Source organism: Sminthopsis crassicaudata, chromosome 4 (assembly GCF_048593235.1).
Source record: "Sminthopsis crassicaudata isolate SCR6 chromosome 4, ASM4859323v1, whole genome shotgun sequence".
NCBI lineage: Eukaryota > Metazoa > Chordata > Mammalia > Dasyuromorphia > Dasyuridae > Sminthopsis > Sminthopsis crassicaudata.
The window spans coordinates 291,646,680-291,669,499 of NC_133620.1; the positions used below are offsets into that span (position 1 = coordinate 291,646,680).

At 38.3% G+C, this 22,820-nt stretch overlaps 1 long non-coding RNA gene and 2 other non-coding genes across 4 annotated transcripts; all 3 read right to left on the reverse strand.

Moving 5' to 3' along the window:
* Window positions 1–8,375: 8,375 nt before the first annotated feature.
* Window positions 8,376–10,778, reverse strand: LOC141566624 (uncharacterized). 2 transcript variants are annotated; one of them, XR_012489367.1, is made up of 4 exons: window positions 10,289–10,778; window positions 10,057–10,091; window positions 9,782–9,819; window positions 8,376–8,557 (listed from the first exon to the last, which is right to left on the reverse strand). It is a non-coding gene; the product is annotated as an uncharacterized LOC141566624 (long non-coding RNA). The 2 variants fall into 2 exon arrangements; XR_012489366.1 differs by lacking the exon at window positions 9,782–9,819 and having other exon boundaries at window positions 10,289–10,743.
* LOC141542028 (small nucleolar RNA SNORD52) lies at window positions 9,032–9,099 on the reverse strand. The gene has a single exon (XR_012482034.1). It is a non-coding gene; the product is annotated as a small nucleolar RNA SNORD52 (small nucleolar RNA).
* LOC141542037 (small nucleolar RNA SNORD48) lies at window positions 9,932–9,995 on the reverse strand. Its single transcript, XR_012482042.1, has one exon. It is a non-coding gene; the product is annotated as a small nucleolar RNA SNORD48 (small nucleolar RNA).
* Window positions 10,779–22,820: the final 12,042 nt, after the last annotated feature.

Consider the following 22,820-nt stretch of genomic DNA (forward strand, 5'->3'; position numbering starts at 1 on the left):
TCTAATTTCATTGCTTATGATGGAGAAATTTCTAGAAAAGTCACACAAAACCAGGATGATCAATCCAAATTTTGTTAGTTTTACTTATTTAGGGGAGCCCCAACAACACTACCTTGTGATATATAACAAGCAGAGATACTTCTATACAGGAGATTGGTACTTAAACTATTGATTTATTTTCTACTATATCTTCTGAGGGAGAGTAGGAAATTTCTGAGACATTCAATCAATTCAATGTGTGAATGTTTAACGAATGCAGAGTAACCTGCCATTATCATTCTTGACCTAGTTAATTGATTTATGAATTTCTTGTCTGTAGAAAACTCCCAGGAAGCTAGAAACTTTAGTAACTGGGATGTTCCTCTCCTAAGATTAATCAAGAATGCATTTAAGCTTGAAATCATGAGAAAATACGTGAAAGATCCTGGCACAATTACTGAAGCATTGTGAACTTCAAATAGGATTGAGTCCCTGGAAACAAACAACATACTTCAGAGAGTCCGATCATAGAACAGAAACCAGGGTTTTAAGTTATATAAACAAAACGATTTCCCTCATTAAATGGCTCTGTAGAATTATCAGAAACCCTTCTCATTTTCAATTGCCACTAGCCCATTTGTGTTATGCTAGATTTCTAACTAATCCATTTAACCCACAGCTAAGTGTAAGACAAGAACTAGAATACAACAAAAGTAAAATTTGGGATTTAAAGGAAGCCAGTGAAATCAGGAGGAGCTGAGGAAGGAAAGCATTCCAAATATGGGGGAAAAAGACAAAGAAAATATTGAGAGATGAATATCTTGCTCAAGAGGTAACTAAACAAAATACATTTCTGGGAGTAAGGGATAAGAAAACTGAAGGGAGACACTGTAGTTTACTGACATGATCAGACTTTCATTTTTGGAAAAGCACTGTAATGGCTAAATGAAGAATATATTGGAATGGGGTGAGACTTGAAACAGGCAAACCTACCAGCAGACTATTGTAAAAATCCAGGGATGAGTGGACTAGATTAGAAGCAATGTCAGAGAATGAGTATATTTGAAGGTGAAATCAACAGACTTTGGCATCAGAATGGATATGGGGATAAGAGTGTGAAGAATACAGGATATCTCCTGTGTTGGAGATATGAGATTATAGGTCATCAAAGAATATGGAGCAAGAAAGAAAGATTTGAAAATCATCATTCTAAAAATGGTAATTAAATCCATGGAAGCTGTTTACCTCTCAGGAGGTAAAAAATCTATGAGTTGTGGACTGCTGAACAAATTATTCTACTGTAACCTCTGACCTCTGCAATTCACAAATCCAAATCTCCAGGCAAGCTTTTAGATTCTTTTAATCTCTTGGCAGCACTCTTATGGTTGTTATTTTCTCCTGTGAGAAGTTTTTGCGAAGATCATCTCTTATACATCAGATTCTCCTGAATTATAGAACTCATGTTGTCATGGTAAAGTACAAAAATAGGCATTTCAGGATTGATGATTCATTCACTCAGAGAAATAAAGTAGAAAAGACATCCAGAGATTCTCAGATCCAGATGCCACATGTTCATATTCAATTGCTGCTGTTTGGGATGAAAATGGGAGGCCTGGAGAGATGAAGATGAAGATTGCCCATTTCTCAGGAACTCTAAAGGAAAGGCTGTTCAAGTTCTATAAAATCTACTGAGTGGGTGATTACTCCTATATGGCCTCTGTGGCCATTCCTATTTGGCACAGGCAAGGCATATTTATTAAGCACTTATCACATGCTAAGCACTGAAGATACAAATAAAAACAAACAAACAAACAAAAAAGAGTTCCTGCCCTCTTGGAGTTTACTTTCTTTTTTTTTAATTATTATTATTATTATAGCTTTTTATTTACAAGATATATGCATGGGTGATTTTACAGCACTGACAATTGCCAAGCTTTTTGTTCCAATTTTTCCCCTCCTTCCCTCCACCCTCCTCCCCCAGATGGCAGATTGACCAATACATCTTACATATGTTAAAGTATAAATTAAATAAAATATATGTATATATATTTTATATATATATATATATATTACATATTATATATATATTATATACATATTATATATATATATATATATATATATATATATATATATATATATATATATATATATATAAAATATATGTCCAAACAGTTATTTTGGAGCTTACTTTCTAATAGAAGATCCACATAAAAGAGAAACTAAAGGAGATAGGAAGACACCCATGTATAGAAATCCATAAAATCAGAAGCAGAACTAGGAGGGAAATTAAGTTTGGGTATCCTGGGCCAATATCTCCCCCAAATGGATTTTTCTGCAGGAATTTATCAATGACAGAAAGCCAGAATGGTAGAGGAATGTTGCAGGATAAAAAGGCTATAGGGATATGGTGTGGAAGCCAATATCAGAAGTGGAGCCATAAAGGATGGCAAGAAAGATGGGCTCCCCCATCTACAACAGAGAGAGGACTGTGGGAACTGAGTGTGCAACATAACATAGCATTGTCATTCATTCTGTCATGTCATGTATTTTGTTTTCTTTCTCATCAGTTTTCCTTTCTGATCTGATTTTTCTTGTGCAGCAAGATAATTGTATAAATATTATACATATATTGTATTTAACATATATTTTAACATATTTAACACATATTGGATTACTTGCCATCTAGGGAAGGGAGTGGAGGAAGGGGTTGGAAAACAGTTTTGCAAGTGTCAATATTAAAATATTATCCATGCATATGTTTTGAAAATCAAAAGCTTTTAAAAAATAATGATTCAAAGCAAAAAAAGTATTAAATCATGATTTGTATCATAATTTTAAAAATAAGCCACATTTATACATGTGTACACATATATGTAGTATTGTTCAGTTGTTTTTCAGTTATGCCCTACTCTTCATGTGTCTATTTTGGATTTTTTAGCAAAGATATTGTAATAGCTTGTCCTAAATAAATTCTTAATAAAAAAGAAAAAAAAAAAGATGGGCTCCCTCCCCACTCCCTTAAAGGGATCAAGGGGGCAATCAGGGTCACAATACAAATGGGCTAGTGGCAGTTGAAAATGAGGAGAGGGTTTTCTGATAATTCAACAGAGCTGTTTAATGAGAGAAATCATGTTGTTCATATAGCTTAAAATCCTGGTTTCTGTTTTTTATGATCTAACTCTCTGAAACATGTTAGTTTCCAGTGACTCATGCTTACTTTCAACATAAGACCAAAGCCTTTAAGTTCCTGGAAGTGATCAGAACACATATTCAGCACTACCATATCATGAGGGAACAGGAGATCAGTAAGAAATTGCTCATTACTGCAACACCTAAGTCCTTTAGCATTAAGCCAAACCCCATCTTAGGAAGTGGCTCAGGATATAAGCCTAAGTCCTGCAGATCAGGATCCTGACCATCCCATTTCATATATCTATAGTTGACTGCTAGGGTACTACTTTCCACAAAGTCCTCATTGTAAGGTGATGATCCTGGGTTCCTGATACTCTGATAATTGGCATGACAACTCAGTACAAGCTTTGGCCGGTTTTGTTTTGTTTTTTGCTGAGGCAAATGGGGTTAAGTGACTTGCCCAGGGTCTCACAGTTAGGAAGTGTTAAGTGTCTGAGGACAGATTTGAACTCACAGGTCCTCCTAAGTTCAGGGCTCTACCCATTGTGCCATCTAGCTGCCCCTTTGGAAGGTTTTAGTGATGAGGCTATAAAGGGCTTCCTTATAACTTTGGGCAGTTAGGTAGTGTAGTGGATAAAGTGCTGGGTCTGGAGGCTAGAAGATTTAAGTTCAAATCTGGCCTCAAATACCTGTGAGACTGGATAAGTCACTAAGCTCTGCTGCCTCTGTTTCCTCATCTGTAAAATGAACTGGAGAAGGAAATGGAAAACCACTTTATTATGTTTTCCAAGAAAACACAACTGAAAAATTACTCAAGGAGTTTCCATTAGGATTCTTGGACATAGCACCTTCTGTCTAAGGACCACCAACCTAGGGAAGTAGAGATGCTCCTCAATGGAAAGCTAGCCAAAAAGTGATGAATCTTTTGGATTTAACAATCAGTGAAATATAAAAAGCACAAATATGGATACTTTGTGCTTTTATTTACTCTCAAGTCATACATCCCTAAAATGAACCTAACCAATCAGCTTTACCCTATAGGCATTTCCTTTACTCTATGAGGAATATCAGACATTTAGAAGTTCTTTCAGACAGTGTTTCCTGTAGAATGTCCTCCCCTCTCTAATTTTTTTAATTTTAATTCAATGAGGAATCAAGTGCAGGAGATGAATGTCCAGGGGAAAAAAAAAATCTTACTTTTGGTGACATTTCAACTAACAAAGCATTTCCAAGATTTTTTTTTTTCAGGAAATATTCTAAATCCCTGCAAAATTATCAACCTGAAAAACATGAGGTTCATACCAAACACATATATAAATTTGGTATACGAGTTTGGGACAATGAAAGGTGTGGGAGAATAGTGTAGAAGAGGGCTCTAGCCATGAGACTTGATAAAAGGAGAGGCAGGCAAAAACAACCATTTGAACAGCAGCAAATGGGCTCTACAAACCTCATTTTGATTTGAATTGGAGATTTTTGTTGTTATTCCCTCATTTAGTTGTGGTTGACTCTCCATGACCTGATGGACACAGCATGATACATTCCACTTAATAGAGGGAGGAGACATTAATCACAAGAGTTGTGAGGGGCAAAGATACCTGAAAAATGAACTTTGTTATTTGTTATCAAGTTCCTCCCAGCCTCTGACCAATTTTCCTGCCATAAAAATGTTATAAAACTATTATGACCAAGTTCTTTATTCATACCTAGTAACGAAGATGATGTTTGGGCCCCATGGAGGCCCTGGTCATGTGTCTTGTTTCCCACCTGAGAAGATTCAAAAAAGGAGGAAGATTAGTTTCAGTGCCTAGCCAAAAAAGAAAACAAAACAAAACAAAACAAAAACAAAAAAACAAAAAAACAAAAAAACAAAAAAACATTGTCTCAAATTATCTATCTGCCTCTTCTGTGTCAGTTTTAAACCTAGAATCCAGAACTAGATGAGGAAGGTGGGATATGATACCAGTGAGAGAGGAAGGTCTGGGACTATGTAAGAGGTAAACAGGCTGAAGATAAGGATTGAGGATAAGTAGTCCTTGTAGTTTTTCTGATGAAGAAACAACTAACTCAGTAATGTAGTCTAGGGGATATTGGAGGGGATGACCAGAATATGGTCCTTGCCATACTGTTAACCTGAAGTTAAAGCACCTGGATTAGGCTAGTGGCCATCAGAACAGAAAGGATAGGGCATATTAATGAGAAGGGAGAATTAATGGTAACTAGATGTGGATTGAGAGATAGACAATTCAAAAAAAACTCAGCAGTTACTTTATCAAAAAACTCTTAGTGCTAGATATAATGGTGATAAAGGAGAACAGCTCTAACTTTAAGTGCCAGAGAGGAAAGGACACAAAGATGGCCCCTGGATGTCTAAAAGTTGATGACATGAGCTCCAAACAATTCTCTGACCCCTGAACTAGCCTCATAACCTTCCTTACAAGGTATCTTATCTGAAATGATGAGGAAATTCTTGACCTACATGTTAAAGTGGGGTTAAGTGATTTAGAATGGAGATTATAGAATGAAATGAAGACATCAGCAAGAACTGAAGAAAGATTTTGTTAAAGAAGTAGAATCTTGACCTAAGGCATGTGGTAGAAAAAGTACATATACTTTGTAGATAACAGGGAAGAGGGAAAGTATTATGTGGGTATAAGTGAGGAAGCTGGGATACATGGAGGACTAGTCAAATATTCCCCAGAAATAAAGGGGTAAAGACATCAGCTCTTCTCTGATCAGTCTGGGCTCCTTAAAGGACAGGGTTAATTTGAGTGGCGACATGAAAATTATTCCTACTAAAGAGGAAAAAATATGGAAAATAGGAACAATCTTGGAAAATTGAAGGAAGTTGAAGATATAGCTTATAGGCAGTATAGAGTATTATTGTTTGTCCTTAGTTCTCAAAGAAGACCATGACATCAGGGAAGTGATGCCATAACATGCAAGTGGACATGAGGGAGTGAGGGAGGACTATGAAAGATCTTGAAAGTCAGGGAGAAGTTTGGAGTTTTTTTTAATTAATTTTATAACTTTTTTTTTGACAGTACATATACATGAGTGTCTGAGGCCAAATTTGAACTCAGGTTCTCCTGACTGGTACTCTATCTGCTGTGCCATCTAGTTGCCCTAGTCAGTAATTATTTAATGCATAGGTGGAGTTAGGTTCCTAAAATGACCTACAGAAGAAAATGGCAAATTAACCCAGTATCTTTGCCAAGAAAACCCAAATGGGGTCAGAGTCAAAACAAAACTGAAAAATCAAAATATAATGCATTCATTTTGTTCTGATGAAAAAAATAAGCCACAATTTCTTAAGAACCTGTGACCCAAAGAGGACTATCATTCAAATTCAGTTCCTTTATTTCTAGCTCTCTTTTAGTGGATCTATATAGCTGGAACTCTAGAAATATCAGGCATTGAGCATGTACTTAACACTTATTAGAGGCAGCTAGGACAAAATCCTAGGCCTGGAATTACAAAGACCCGAGATTCAAATTACACCTCCAATTCTGACTACCTATGTGACCCTAGGCAAGTCACTTAATGGCAGACTGCCTCAGTTTCCTTAACTATAAAATGGGAATAGTGTATATACATAGTTGTAAAGGCACTGGTCCTAGAATCAGACTCTTCCCAAGAGTTTAAATCTGGTTCTTAGTTACTGTACGACTGCACAAATCATTCAATCATTTGGCTGTTTACTCATTTATAAAATAAACTGGAGGGGGCAGCTAGATGGCCCAGTGGATAGAGCACCAGCCTTGAATTCAGGAGGACCAGAGTTCAAATCTGGTCTCAGACACTTAACACTTCCTAGCTGTGTGACCCTGGGCAAGTCACTTAACCCCAGCCTCAGAAAAAAAAAAATAAACTGGAAAAGGAAATGGCAAACCACTAACTCTAAATGCTACCTGACACGAAAGAATTGTGAAAAATCAAGATAATAGTTTACCCACTTGATAATTGGTAATTACCTACTTGATATGTACTGGATACATATGAAGTACTATCAATAGAATTAAGTTATTCTCTAGGACTTATCCAAGGAATTCCCTACCAAGAACAAACAAGCATTCCCATACCCAGAATCACTTCATCTTTATTTCCTTATATTCTGCATAACTTATGAAACCATGATGTTCTAGGATCATCCTTTTTGGCCATAGTGCAAACAGCAATCAATCTTTTCCTAGGGCCAAGTCCCTTTTAGGTGTCATCTGCATAATCCATGGCCAAAATAGTGTTTCTTCAATTGAACATTTTTTCATGCTTAGGAAGATTTTCTCCTTTCCCAAACTACTTATACCTATTTTCATCATTTTCTTGATAGAAAATTTTTAATATTTAAATTTATATTTGGGCAGATTTCATATATCAAACATTTGCCTGATGTTTATTCTTTTATTGTGCAGAACATAATGAAACCTATGGATCCTCAAAAATTCCCTTATTGAACTGTTAAATTAATGGATGCCCATCAATTGAAGAATGATTGGATAAATTGTGGTATGTGAATGTTATGGAATATCATTCTGTAAGAAATGACCAGCAGGATGAATATAGAGGGTTGGAGAGATTTGCATGAACTGATGCTGAGTGAAATAAGCAGGAGGACTTCACTTCACCAATACTGTATGAGGATGTATTCTGATTGAAGTGGAGATCTAATTCAGTTCCAATTGATCAATGATGGACAGAATCAGCTACACCTAGAAAAGGAACACTGGGAAGTGAATGTGGACTACTTGCATTTTTGTTTTTCTTCCCAGGTTATTTCTACTTTCTGAATTCAAATTTTTCTTGTGCAACAAGAGAATTGTACGGATCTGCACACATATATTGTATCTAGGATATACTTTAACATGTTTAGCATGTATAAGACTGCCTGCCATCTAAGGGAGGGGGTGGAGGGAAGGAAGGTAAAAATTGGAACAGGAGTGCAAGGGACAATGCTGTAAAAAGTTTTCCATGTATGTTGTCAATAAAAAGCTATTATTTTAAAAATACTAATACAAGAAAAAAAAATTCCTTACTGAAAAACAATTCACATTGTGAGAGCATATATTGTTTTTATCAGTTTAAAATACTTTATATTATTTTCACTAAATTATACCCTAAACATTATTAATCTTTCCTTAAAGTTCCTGCACAGGACTCATTGAACAATGATGGTAATTCAAAATTCTGCTATTATGTTAGGAATTACAGTGGGAAATAATTGGTATAACAAAAATATCAAAAAACAAGGAAGTTGGCAGGTCTTATTTTTAAAAAATTTTTAATCACTTCAATACAAATAAACAGAGATTGAAGAATAAAAAAGGAAAAAAACCGTCCAAGTGTTTGCTTGCCACCTGATTTGAGCAGTGATCCACACAGAAAAACCCTTGGTTTCTTGGATATGAAACATCTGCAGCACTGTACCGTGAACAAGGTGAGGACCCTAAAAATCCACAAAAGAAATTAGTGATTTGTTTCCAACTTTTCCTTCCTCCCCCTTTCATCAATATAAATATGCCCAATTCTGTTAGCAAAATACATAGGTAAGTAAACCAAGTATAACATGCAAAGCAGGTACAAGTGGGAATTGCTTTCTAGACAATAGTTGCAAAGCCACTTTCAGAAGAGAACTCAAGCAGATCATTCCCGATCTCAAATCTTGAATTTTTTATGCCTCTGTAGTAATATTAATCCCATCATGCTATCTTGCACCTTTACTAATACGAAGTGCTACACACCAATACTTTTGAAAGAAATACAATGAGAATCTTTATCTCTATTTTATCAAAGTCTCAGAAATTCAGTTCAGAGAGTGTGGGAAGTTATTAGTTCCTCCTACTCAAGGATACAGGACCAGATAAAGGACCCAGGAATATGGCTCCCTGTCCTACAATCCAAGGCCTCAAATTCCTAGGATGGGTCAGAGTGGTTTTCTTGTCTCCAATGAATGTGTCAGAGACTCTAGTCTGAAAACTCATCATTCCCAATTTTTTGGAACATCAGAGAGGCAGGCCTTGGATGGAAATGATTCAGATACACAAAAATGGCACGAAGAGAAGGCTACGTCACTTGAAAATGGGAGAAAATATCAAGAGAAGTGTCAACAAAGTCTCCATTTGTCGAGCCTGGATAAAGGAAAAAAAGGCCATGTGGAGCTTGTGATGATGAGAGCCAGTGAGGACTGTGGGGACTGAGGGTGGATCACAACATAGCATTTCATTTTTTGCTGTGGTTTGCTTGCATTTCTTCCTCATTTTTTTAATCAGATTTTTTTGTACAAGGTAATTGTATAAATATGTATGGCTATTCTGGATTTAACATATTTTTACCATGTTTAACATATATCGGACTACCTGCCATATAAGGGAGAAGGGGAAAGGGGAAGAAAAATTAAAATACAAAGTTATTCAAGGGTCAATGTTGGAAAAATTATCCTTGCATGTTTTGAAAATAAAAAAACTTCAATTAAACAAAAAGCATTGTATACACTTTTCAAAAAGAAAGGTATGTATGAAAAGGAGTCAGAAGGTAATGACCTCCAAGTCACAGTCCATGTGAGCATGGAGAACAAGCTAAAGAAACTTCTTTTTGAAAGCAAACAGAAATATTTATCATAAATTAAAAGCAGGATTATTTTCAACTATCTACATATCTACAGAGCACTTACCTTTCCTGTGTTTAAGTAGAATCTGTTGCTTAAAATCCCTACCATGGATTATGAAGGTGGAAGCCAGAGAGAAGGCGGGGGAAAAAAAAAAAGAGTATTCAGAGAATTACCGAAAAATAGAGGGTTCCACGTCGGCCTAATCCCACCAAGAGTCAGAGCGCTGCGGTAGTAGCATCAAAGGAGATACTCAGATCCACTCTAGGGTCATCATGCCAATCAAGGAGTCATGCTACCCTAGCCCACCTAGGTAATCCCCTTTAGCCCTGGTCACTTACCTACGGAGGACGCCCTGTCGCGTGGGTCCGAAGTCCTGCAAAAAAAAATCAAAATCAAGTTTCTGAGGAGAAGGGAACCGAGAAATCCCTTTTTCCCTCTTTTTTGAGGCTGGATCAGTTCCAAATGGTGACGTCACGAGGACATCAGAAACTCTAGTCTGTAAGGTAGGATCATCCCGTCCAGATTCCGGGGTTAGCCGCCCCACCCGCCCTCGCGCCGCCCCGGCCTTACCAGCGACCTAGTCACTTCCACCGGCAACTGAGTGTGCGGGGAAACCCACGCTGCAGAGGCCTGCGCTGCGGGGAAGCGCCTCATTCCACCGCCATTGTCCCTTCCCGATTAACCCGCCAGCATCAGCCGGGACTGAACGCGCAGCGCGGGCGCGGGCGCGGGCCCGGGCGCGGGCCCGGGCGCCACGGTACAATAGCCGACCCCATCACAGCGGCGGGAGGAGACTGAAGAAGGAAGGACTCAGGCCCTCCCAAAGCGACTATTTAAAGCCTCAGGAAGGGGAAGAGGAGGGAAAAGGCCTTGAAGCATGAGGCTGTCGCAGCCAATGCCTGACCCAAGAGCGAGCCTCTTTCCCAAGTCTTCTTTTAGTATAAGAAAAAATAAAACAGGGGAAAATTGGTACTGGCTTCTCTTCCAGTCCTACTTTTTTATGTGGAAGGGAAATCTGTAAAGGAAGTTTTGTTGATTAAAACAAAGTCACACACAAAACAGGCAGATTGGTAAGCCAAACCCGAAAAGTCCCCAGTCAGAGAGGAAGTGCCGTGGGAGGAAGAGGCGTGGAAAGCACTTACCGGGATCGGCCTCGGAGGCTGCCGACGGTTGGGAGGAGTTAAAAAAACCCGCTAAAACTCTGAGGTTGGACGTTGAGAACCTTCTAGGTCTCGAGCTTTGTCCATCCGGCCTTAGTTCTGTCCCCTCCCCCCTCTTTTGTCCTCGCCTTCCCCAGAAACTTCTCGCTGCCCCCTCCCCTGGAAGGGATGGAAAGACCTGCGTTCCGTTGTGGGAATGGCGTTCAGTAGCCCGTTCTGTCACAGTTTTTACTTAAGTGAAAAAAAGTTATATGTTACACTAAATAGATAAACATATTGTATCATATACTTAGAAAATAGAAATTAGAAAAAATGTGCTCCCCAAATCACGGACACGTATTTCAAGAAGTCAGACAGAAACCATGCGCATCCCAAAGCATCCAAACGATCCAACGCAGTCAGAGCGATATTTTGTTGTGGTGTGTAATTTAAAAATGTAAAACTAACTGTGGTTTATGTGAATGTGGAGGGAACCCCGAAACTGTCCCAGACTGGATCAGTGAATAGAGCAAGGGCCCTGAAATCAGGAAGATGTGAGTTCAAATTATTGTTCCAAGTCATAGCTATAAAGTAAATAGATTGTAACGTACTTCTTTTGAAATCAGTAATACTTTTAGTGTCCTGTCTTTACCGGCAGCTAGGTGAGGCGATGGATAGAAAGAGCTGGGTCAAAAATCAGAAAAACTTGAATTCTAATCCCACCTTAGTTATTAGCTGTCTGACCCTGGGTAAATCATTTCATCTCTGCCTGCCTCAGTTTCCTCAACTGTAGAATGGGGATAATAAGAGCTATTTTTTCAGGATTAGAGATATTACTTGTAAAGTATCTGGCACACAGAGATACATAAAGCTAGCTATTATTATGTCTTCATGATGTGAATGTAGCATAACCAAATACAGTTCATGGAATGATGAATGTAGTCATGTAGAAGGGAGGGAAACATGACATTATTCTCACTTCTATGCCAGTCCTCTTCAGATGAATTTCTTCTCTTTTCCTGCTGATTCATATTTCTGACTTCTTTCAAAAACTGGGCTCAAAACACCTCTTTCATGAAGTTTTCTTAGATGACTTCATTCTGTCCACGCCTTTATTTCATAACCCTTCAACACTCCCCAAACTGTTTCTTTGTTCTACAACTGAAGTTAGATTCAACAGACAATATAAAGCAGTTATGTGCAAATCTTTACATTAAGCACTGAGAAAAATGAAAAGATCAATAAAATCCGGCCCCTGTTTTGGTGTTTCATGCAATCCAAGTTCCTAAAATTTGTACGTATGTAAACCCAGGTTTGAAATAGCTTGGGTTTTCTTCTTGAAAATTTCCTGTATCTTTTTGGCAAGAGTAAAGGAAGGGTAGGAAGGTCAGGATTCAAAAGCTGAATTATCTGAATCTTTTAATTGAATAGCAGTTGCTTAAGAAAGTTTAATGTTTCTATAGGAGAATCTCCATGCTTTGTGGAAAATATACCAGCAAGAAATACAGCACAGAACAGGAATGGCTACTGAAATGTTTGATCTCAGACCCCACATACATTCAAGGAAGGAACCAGAACTTGATTGAATTCTATAGGGAAGCTGGCTGAAGTATATTTATCGTGGGCCTATTTATGTAGCTGGCAGCTAGATTCTGTGAGCAGATTTTATGAGAATCCACCCTAGAAATGAAAGCCTTTTCTAACCTGCCAGATAGGTTAGAGTTGGCAGTGAGAGGTCTTTTTTGTTCCCTTAGGCCTATAAAAGTTGGGTATCAAAAGTATAATTCTAGCATTTTCACTCTTTTTGTTGTTTGCTTGTATTTTATTTTGCTTCTTTTTTTCTTGTGCAGCACAATAATTGTATAAATATGTATACATATATTGGATTTAATATATATTTCTACCATGTTTAACATATATTGGACTACTTGTCATCTAGGGGAGAGCATGGGAGAAGAGAGGGAAAATTGGAACACAGGGTTTTGCAAGGGCTAATGTTAATGTCCATGCATATGTTTTGAAAAAATGAAAAGCTTTAATTAAAAAAAAAAACAAACAAAGCTATAATCCATAAAAAGTCCACTTATTAAAAAAAAGAAAAATACATTCTTCACAAATGGAGAACTGGGTGAGCAAAGTTAGGATTTCAGACTTTAACAAGGAATAATTCAGACCCTTAACCCAGCTTAGCCACTTGGGATTTTCAAAATTGTATCTTTATTTTTTTTTAAATTATATTGAAGATGCATTCTAATATATAATGTTTATTTTTATTAATAACTACCTAACACCTAACAAGTACATGTGGTTCTTTTTGATCATGTGTATGATGTGGAACAGCAACTTTAACTAGGGAATGAAATAGAATTTTAATGGAGCTCATTCTGTTCCCACTGGCACACACAAAGGTCCATCGAGTTGAGACTGTCTTGTTAGTTTACACCTCCGGTCTCATTCTGCAGTTAACTCACTTTGGATGTAAGCAAATTTGTTTTCCACCCTAACTCCTTTCTAAATCCTTAATCCTGCCCTTACTTCCCTTCCTCTCTTCCCTCTGAATGGGACTAGATGAAGATTTCTGGAAAAGTCTATGAGATGGAGTGGATCAGACGTTAGGCCTAAATTTTAGGAAATTACATGATCCCTATTCTCAAAAGGCTGTAAGGCAGAAAAGGTCTAATCCTAGGTCTAAGCTTCCAGAAGTCACATGACCAACAGGAAGTAGACAGTATAGCTGACCATTGGTCAATGGTTACTTCCTTTTTAGTCCATCCAATGAATGTTTTAAAAATCAATAAAAACAGGGGTTGTGCCCCCATTTTTCTTTTATTTGTTTGCTTGTTAGCTTTTTTTGCTATTTAATCCTTTCCCTATTTCCAGCCCAGGGCCACACTTTATGCTGGGCTGTTCAATTGGTGTGTTTGGACCTCTCCTTGCAAGGACTGAATAAATGCTTTCTTTTTGTATGTGAAGTTGCTTCTGAGTGATCAGTTTGGGTAAGGAAGTCTAGCATTTTGTCCCACACACCTCCAATCTTAAAAAGCCCACTTCAGTTAGGGAATATTATTGCTCTGTAAGAAATGACCAGCAGGAGGAATACAGAGAGGCTAGGAGAGACTTACATCAACTGATGCTGAGTGAAATGAACAGAATCAGAAGATCGCTGTACACTTCAATGCTGTATGAAGAGGTATTCTGATGGAAGTGGATATCTTCAACATAAAGAAGATCCAACTCACTTCCAGTTGATCAATGATGGACAGAAATAACTACACCCAGAGAAGGAACACTGGGAAGTGAATGTAAATTGTTAGCACTACTGTCTATCTACTCAGGTTACTTATACCTTCGGAATCTAATACTTAATGTGCAACAAGAAAATGGTTTTTACACACATATATTGTATCTAGGTTATATTGTAACACATGTAAAATGTATGGGATTGCCTGTCATCACGGGGAGGGAGTGGAGGGAGGGGGGGGATAATTTGGAAAAATGAATACAAGGGATAATATTATAAAAAAATTACTCATGCATATATACTGTGGGAAAAAAATTCTAAATAAAAAATAATAATAATAATAAAAAAGCCCAATTCACTCACAGTCCATTTTAAAAATTATTTTTAATTTTGCCCCTGAGCCTTTTCTCATCACTAAAGGATATCCTTTCAGATTATGATAACACCTGTGGTGAATGCTTGACATTTTGAACTGCTCTCCTACAACCTGGTATTTCTTCAATATGTAATTGGCAAGGAGATTGGAATTTCAATGGGATACTGGCAAAAAGCACCAGTAAGTTTTGCACAGTTTTTGTTTTGTTTTGTTTTAATGTTGGGTCCTGCATATGTTGGGGTCATGGCCACACCCCCTTCTTCTTTGGCATTAGGACTGGAAATTGAGTTTTACATAGCATGGTTGATGGGGGCGATAGCCCCTTAAGATTCTTTTTCTGATCTACAACTTCCTTTGGGACTAACCTTTGATTTACAAGATCTGGTCAAAACCATCCTTTTGTGTTTCCATGGGGAGAGAGCTGGTTTGGGCTTGTACCCAGCCCCCACCGGATCTGAGCTGGCTTGGATTTTCTCAACCCCCAACTATCTATCTACTCAGGTTTCCCAAAACAGTTTCTTCCTTATCTGAAAAGCCCACCAAGAATTTGCCCAATGCCCCAGGCTTCTTGAAGCAGATAAAAGAGCCAAGATGAAATCATCCCTTGGCAGAGAGTTGAAACATGCCAGGCAAGCATGCTTTGCATCAGAGACTCTCTGTCCCGCCGCTTGGGGTGTATTTCCTTCTCTATCTAATGTCTTTTACTAACCAGACTTTAACCTTGCTTCCAAACCCAGCAATAAACCTCTTCTTAAAAATCTAGATTTTCAGGCTTGTAAATTCATTTATAGGGGACTCTCGCCACCACTAAACCTCATTTAACTTTGTATCCTTGCGCCAAATCCAAAGGGGTTGCAGGGGAGCTCCATGTGACTCCCTGTACCCCAATCCTGCCATAGACCTCAATCCTAATTTAATGAAGTATAAACCTCATCATTAGGTATTTACCTCATCATCGTGACACAATGAAGAATAGAAAAGAAAAACAATATCCAGGTGCCTGCCATTCTGACTCCATCCTTGTCTGTAATCTTCCACTCCCAGGCTACTGATTGCCAGGGCCATACATACCAATCTTTCCCCATAGGCAAATAGCACCCAAAGAACAGGGATGGGATTGGCCAGGGACTTTATGAGTTTGGCTGGTCCAAGACTGATAAAACAAGGCAAAAGTAGATGTGATATCTCGGGAAGAGGCAGGGGGCGGGGGGGGGGGGGGGGGGGGGGGAGGGAAGCAAAAAGTAGATTTACAGACAGAATTAGGATGTATTTTACAGAAGGCAGCAAACCAAGATAACTGGGAAGCAAGGATTTGGCTGTTTGATAGCCTCCAGGAAAGAACATGGCCCCTGTTAGAGTGGAAGAAATTTAAGGAATTGAAAGAGGCAGTTAACTCTTACAGGGTTAAATCTCCATATGTTAAAAAGCTGCTGGCTCTCCTAGCTTCCAGCAGTAGAACCTTTCTCTGATTTTGTGGCTAACCGACTGTTGAGAGGTTACTAGGTAAAGGAGAAGCAGCTGGTCTTCTTATCTGGAAATTAGTTAGAACACTAATGCCAGTTGCCAGAAAGACATGCTCTTCTTAGATAATAACCCGAGCCTTGAGGAGATGATAAAAAGATATGAGAATGTTGGCTCCAGTGTCTTTCAAACTTGAGCTCGCAAGCTCCAGTGTCCGTGTGCTCTGTTGAACAAGAGCCACTGCTTGATGAAGCTGGCTGGAGATGTCAGAAAGCCTGGGATTAGGCATGCTGGCAATCAGTAATCTTTGAGGGAGAGGTTACAAGTAAGAATTGCCAGACCCGGCAAAGGAAGGTTCAATAGCCTTGTTGAGAGACGAAAAGGTATAATGGGTAACTTTTTAAACTTTTTAAATAGGGGGCCAGTTCACTGTCCCTCAGACTGTTGGAGGGTCGCACTATAGTAAAAACAAAAACTCACACTCTGTCTCTGCCCCTCAGCCCATTTGCCATAACCCAGCAGGTCTCATAAACGTCCTCAGTCCTCAGCTCAGCATCTGGCCTGAGGGCCGTAGTTTGAGAACCCCTGGTATAGTGGAATACATAATGGGTCAGGGTATAAGTTTGCCCATTATCATGCCTGGTGACACAGCTGTAGTATATAAATTAGAGAGCCAGATCAGTGGATGTGGATAAAACAGGGCTTTAAGTATCAGAACATTCATAAGGTCCTTTGAAAGGCCGAGGAAAGATAATGGCAAGGCCCAACCTTAATCCTTTGGAGAAGGCTGGGATATTTATGTCTTGCAGGTCCTGATGGGAAAGGCCACTGGATTTCAATCCTTTCAGAAGGATTCCAGAAATACCAACTATTTGGCCAACCTAAAATCACTTTAGACCTTATCTTGACATTTGGTACCTTAATATCAGTCTTGTCTCCATATCTGTCTGGGGAAGACTGGTATGGTATTGGCCCTGGCAATCGGTACCCTTGGAGTGGGAGATTACACTTGTCCAAAACTACCCTGGGAATAAAATTATGTTATCTTGCCTCCTGCCTAAAACCTAAATTATGCCCTCATTATAGTCCCTATCTATCTAAGAATGGTCCTCCTCTCTTTTTTGACAGGACTGCAGCCACAATCCCCAAAGCTGTAAATACCAAGTTAACTCTTCTCTTCCTGCTCTTTCTCTGAAGTAAAGATAACAATTGAGGCAAAATATTAGGCTAATTGCATTCTCAGCTTCTATATCCTGCTTGCAAACCTTGTCAGACCCTACATCAGTGACTGGAAGCAGGCAACATTGGTGACTATTGGTCAATGATGGTTACATCCTTTGAGTCTATCTAATGAAAAGGCTTGGATCTTTTGCTATTTAACTGGGTGTTCTGCTTGTCAGGTTGAGGAGCACATGCTGGGAACTGAGATCCTTCCTGGGTGTGCTGGGCCTCTCCCTGCAGGGACTAAATAAATGCTTTCTCTTTGTACCTGAAGATGTTTCTGGTTAGTTAATTTGGGGAATGGGGTCTAGCACCTGTCCCACATACCAGGAAATAGTTAACAAAATAAACAAAAATACAATAGAACATAGATAATGTTAACATACAGTTTTCTAAATCATTATGCAACCCACAGATATCCTTTTTGTATGGTCTAGTCCTCCTCCCACTTTCCATTTGATTTAGACACTACTGTACTAGATAGTCACTACTGCTTCTCTACATTGTAATTACTGATGAAAATTTTCATATTGAATACTTTAGATGAGTGCATACCTTACAGAGTAATGATGTCTCTAAAAGGTTGGAAGCTGAAAGATTCCTTAATTCCTAAATTCTCTCAGTCATCCCCCCTACTCTCTCTTCTTCTCTCCATTATTTTATTCTGATATGGACTTACTATCTTCTCTTGTCAGGAAGCAATTCAGCCAACTATTTTCAGTCATAACCAATTCCCAGGCTATCTTGTTTGTATAGAGTGATTGGCAGATGGAATTCTTTCTCCCTTGTTTATCCCCCAATTACTATGCATCTTTAAAGAACCTTTGAGATATTCATTACATTCCATCTGGCTCCTTGATCCCTCTTTCTGAGCTTCTGCCTTTACTTCCCTGGTTTCCTTGAGAAATGCTCAAGGCTGTATTTCCCTTATAGAAGATCTGCTCATGCTGAAGATTTTTGCTAAATTCTTTCCAGGACTAAGCCAACTAGGAGGCACTCTTTTTCTCTCCTCTTAGTGTCTTCTCTTTAATGTCATCTTTCTCCTTACTCTAGCTAACTCTATTTAGTTTGCTAAACTCCTCTATGAATGAAACCTGCCAGTCAAGGGCATGCTCAGGCCTCATGGCATATTCCTTTAATGGATTCCTCCAAATTCCTTTCCTTGATGACACCATTTTGTAATGTTCTCTTTGGTTCAGTTTTCTTGGGGTCTCTGGGAGCAGCCCTTGTTTGGTTCAGTAATCACCAGAAGAGTAGCCAGGGGTTAAAGTCCAAATCCTTTATTGTCTCCTTCAAAGTCTTGTCTCCTTTCCTGGGGCCCTGGTTAGCTTTCTTTGAGGCCTATCTCTCTCCTTGGTTCCGAGAGCTTGAGCTCCTGCCTCCTTCAATGCCCTCTGAATTTCTCCAAATGAATCCTGGCTAAGGGTCCCAGCTTATATGTTCTACACTGATTATAAACCAATCATTATATCACTAGGAAACCATTATTTGTTGCAGGATTAAATCAATGCTAAACTAGATTTAACCATCATCTCCTCAATTACACTTAGTACCTTGTTTTAAGTTCTGGCCAATAACACCATTGCTCTCCCAACTCTCATATTTGCCACACTGGTGCCTATTTTGCCTCTTATTTTGTCTATAACTTTTCCCCCTAAATAAACCTACTTTTTGGCAAAAAGAATGGCCATTGTGAATTTGTTACATGTTTATTTTGAACTAAGAATTGCTACCTCATCATAACCTCAACTGGGTCTTCACTGCTGCGGAACAATCCTACTGTATCTCTCTTTATCATCCCACTATACAACTTTTCACAGCAGATCTTTCAAATTTCATAGGTCTGAGGAATGATCTATTACTATTGTTTCAGGAACTTGATTATTACTGATCAACAGGTTATCTATCTGACAGTCATGTTTGTAACTTCTCTTCTATCTTTTGTCAGAGAGAATGGCCATTGTGAATTCTTCACATGACCAAACCCCAACACTGGTGCCTGCCATTATCTGGTGTCTACATCAGCCACATCACTTTCAGACATCCCCAAAAGCCAAAGACTTTAGAATCATCGGCAGACAGATTTGTAGAACAATAGTACTCTTAAGGTCAGGGGACCTCAGGATCAAAGCTATATTTCCTCTAGAAGCTGTCCTCATCCGTTCATTCTCCTGAGCTTTTGACACTGTTAATCAACCTCTTCTCTTTGATACATTCTCCTCTCTATTCTATATTTTTGAGGCACCACTCTCTCCTGGTTCTTGTCCTACCTATCTGATCATTTCTTCTCTATATTCTTTATAGGATTCTCCTGCAGATCCCACTCTCTAACCATAAGTGTTCCTCAGGTTTCTGTCGTAGATCTTATGTTACTTCACTTGGTGATCTCAACTCCCATGGATTTAATTACCATCCACATGCAGATAATTATCTAATGTATCCCTCCAGCTCCAATTTTTCTTCTGGTCTTCAGCTTTGCACCTCCAACTTCCTTTTGATGAGGTCCTGACTGGTAGGTGTAGTAGCCAGAGAGAATCTGAAATATTGATAAAATTACTCCCTGGGGCAGGAAGGAAGAAGGTTCTGATAATTGAGATCAGTTTAGTTCAGTGACCCCATCTCTGTAGATATTATACAGTCAGAAATCCCAGTTATATTAAGTCCCTAAAGCTAAATTTTCCCTATAAATCTAATGGCCCATATCATGTTTATGGTACTCTGCCTCATGGTGTTTCTTCTCTTGCACCTGCCTAGGTCTCTCTCCTAACACCACTTCTCCTCCTTAAATCCCTTTCAGGATTTTGTCTGCCAGCTAAGAGCATGCTCCAACCTCATGGGGTTTTCTCTTTCTCCAGGGTAATTGTGAGCTCCACTAAGGAATTTGTCTTTTATATGCTCTCCCATATTTACTATTCTTGGTGTCTATTTTATTCTTTCATTTTGTCTGTAATTTCTTCTCTTAAATAAACCTACCTTTTGTCAGAGAGAATGGCCATTGTGAATTTTTTACATGACCAAACCCCAACATTTGGTGCCTGCCATCATCTGGTGTCTACATTAGCCACATCACTTTCAGACATCCCTAACTGGATGCCCCATAGACATTTTAAATTCAATATATCCAAAACTAAATTCAGTATGCCTTCCTCCCCCAACCCTTTACCTGCTCTCTCCACACACACACACACACACACACACAACCCTTTCCTATTACTATAGGGAGATGTACACTGGTCTTCTGACTGTTCTAGAAACAAGACATTCCATCTCTATGTTCCACACATTTTTTTTCTAACTGGATTGCTCTCCTTCTCCTCTCTGACTAGTGACCTCTCTGACTTACTTTAAGTTGCAAGTAAAGTCCCATCTCCTATCAAAAGCCTTTCCCAATACATCTTAATCCTAATGTCTTCCTTCTATTAACTTGCCTATTTATCCTGTAAGTAGCATGCTTTGTATATGTTTATTTGCATGTTATCTCCCACATTTGTTTATACACTAGTTCCTTTTCTGTAACACCCCCCCACACTTAGCACAATGTAGGCACTTAAAATGTTTGTTGATTGAAAGAATTCAGTCAAATAAATCCTATTTATGTATGTGCAAAAGGACTTGGGACTTAGAACCTGTCAAGTAGATCTAAGCTAAACTTAGAAATTAGAGTGTTGGAAGCATAACCTTGTGGGTTACACAGAGCCTGCACCTTTGACAACTTGGTCCTCGAGATATTTAATAGCTGAAACAATGGTCCTGGGTTGTATCAAAATGGAGCACAGTATTTCACACACATAATAACCCACATTATGTACATCATTCCCTTCTATAAATCCCTTTGCTCATGAAAACACTTTGAAGGAGGTACTATAATAATTATCCTATTTGCATTTTAAAAGATGAATCACAGGTTAAGTGATTTTCCCAGAGTCAAAGCTAGTAAATATCACAGCTGGGATTTGAATTGAGTTCTCTTGATTCAAAGTCTTTTGTGCTTTCCAATGCCACATACACAACTAATCAATAACTACATTGCAAAACAGACCATTATCTATACATAGTAAAAAGGACACAAGCAAAATATTTTCAAAATTCTAAGGAAGGAAAAAGCATTCCTTAAAGATGATCAGGCAAGGTTTCATAATAGAGGCAATGTGAAAATTTGGAAGGTTCACAAATGTGATGCTTCAGAATGACAATTCGGGTTTATCAGTGTACATTCAGGAAGGCCTCTAGATGGGTGTGGCATATGAGCATTCTGAATTAAAGAATGTCAGAGAACAATGGGATCTTAAAATCATATAACCTGACCTTCATTTTATAGAGTAAAGAGTCTATCTAAGGTCACATAGCAAACTACTAGTGGAGTAAGGACCAGGACTCCTGTCTTTTGCCTCATTCCTGTATTTTTCCATTACACCATGTGCTGTGACCCTTCAGTATTTGGCCCATAGGAATTCTACTGTCCTCTGCAACAAAGCTGTTCCAGAGTATTCCTGAAGTTCTACTTCTATGATCTTATGATTTTACTATTCTTCCAGTACAAAACCATCACCAATTCTATCTCATCACTGGAGCATCCCATCATTCTTCATTTTCTAGTCCCTGTCGCTTGGGTTCATTGAAGCTCTTGCACCTGACTAAAATAACAGCTCCTGCTCCTTTCCTCCCCCATTATAACTGTAATTTCCAGGAGTCAATCAATGGCTTAAAGTAGGGCTCCTTAAACTTTTTCTACTTGAGAACCCTTTTCAAGAAATCTTTATGTGACCTTTATAGTATATAAGTATATATATATATAATGGGTATACAAACCAAATATTTACTGATAATAAATCATAATTTCATGACCTACACAGTTAGAAGAACCACAAGAAATTGAGACCCAGTTTAAGAAATTGGTGGTTAAGTTTGGAATCTCCTCACCAACTGACTTGGTTGGTGAGGGTAGAGAAAACCCCTTTTTATAATAGTGGCTGTAAAGTATTAGTTTTTAGGTATAATCCAACATTTCATATATTTCCCCACAGAAATCCTATATAGTGGTTAGAATATATAATATTACAGTTCACCACTATTTTGAGTTAAATTGACTGGCCCAGGAACTTAATAATCGTGTTTAACAACATATGTGAGTAAAAAAAATTTACTAATAACTTTCTTCTAAATGCTAATGTTTTGATAGACTCAACATCTGTAAAGACTACTTTTGTTTTAAAAGCTAATTTTTTTTAAGTGCTCTTTAAATCAAATTTCTCTCTATTTGGAGTAATATTTGGGCATTTTTTTTGAGCTGGCATATCCAACAAGACTTGCCCATCCTCACCCTTTTGCCACTACAGTTAATGGGGTAGCACTCCCCTTTTAAAACATTGTGGACCCATAGCTATTGTACTTTTTAATGAAAATTTTGGCAATTTTAATTTTAATCTTGAGTTTATAAATGTTTTGTGTGAAATAACTTTATAGGTTATCACGGCAATATTATGACCTAGTGGCCAACTTTTAGATGACAAATATTTTTGTTCTCAAGATGTAAAGCAAGGTAACATAATTTATTTAAAAATAAATTTTAAAAAACATTGTCTATACCCTCTACTTCTTTAGCTGCCTGAACAGAGAATGTCTCTCTTCTTTTTTTTTTTAGTCCATTCCTCCATGGTACTTAGT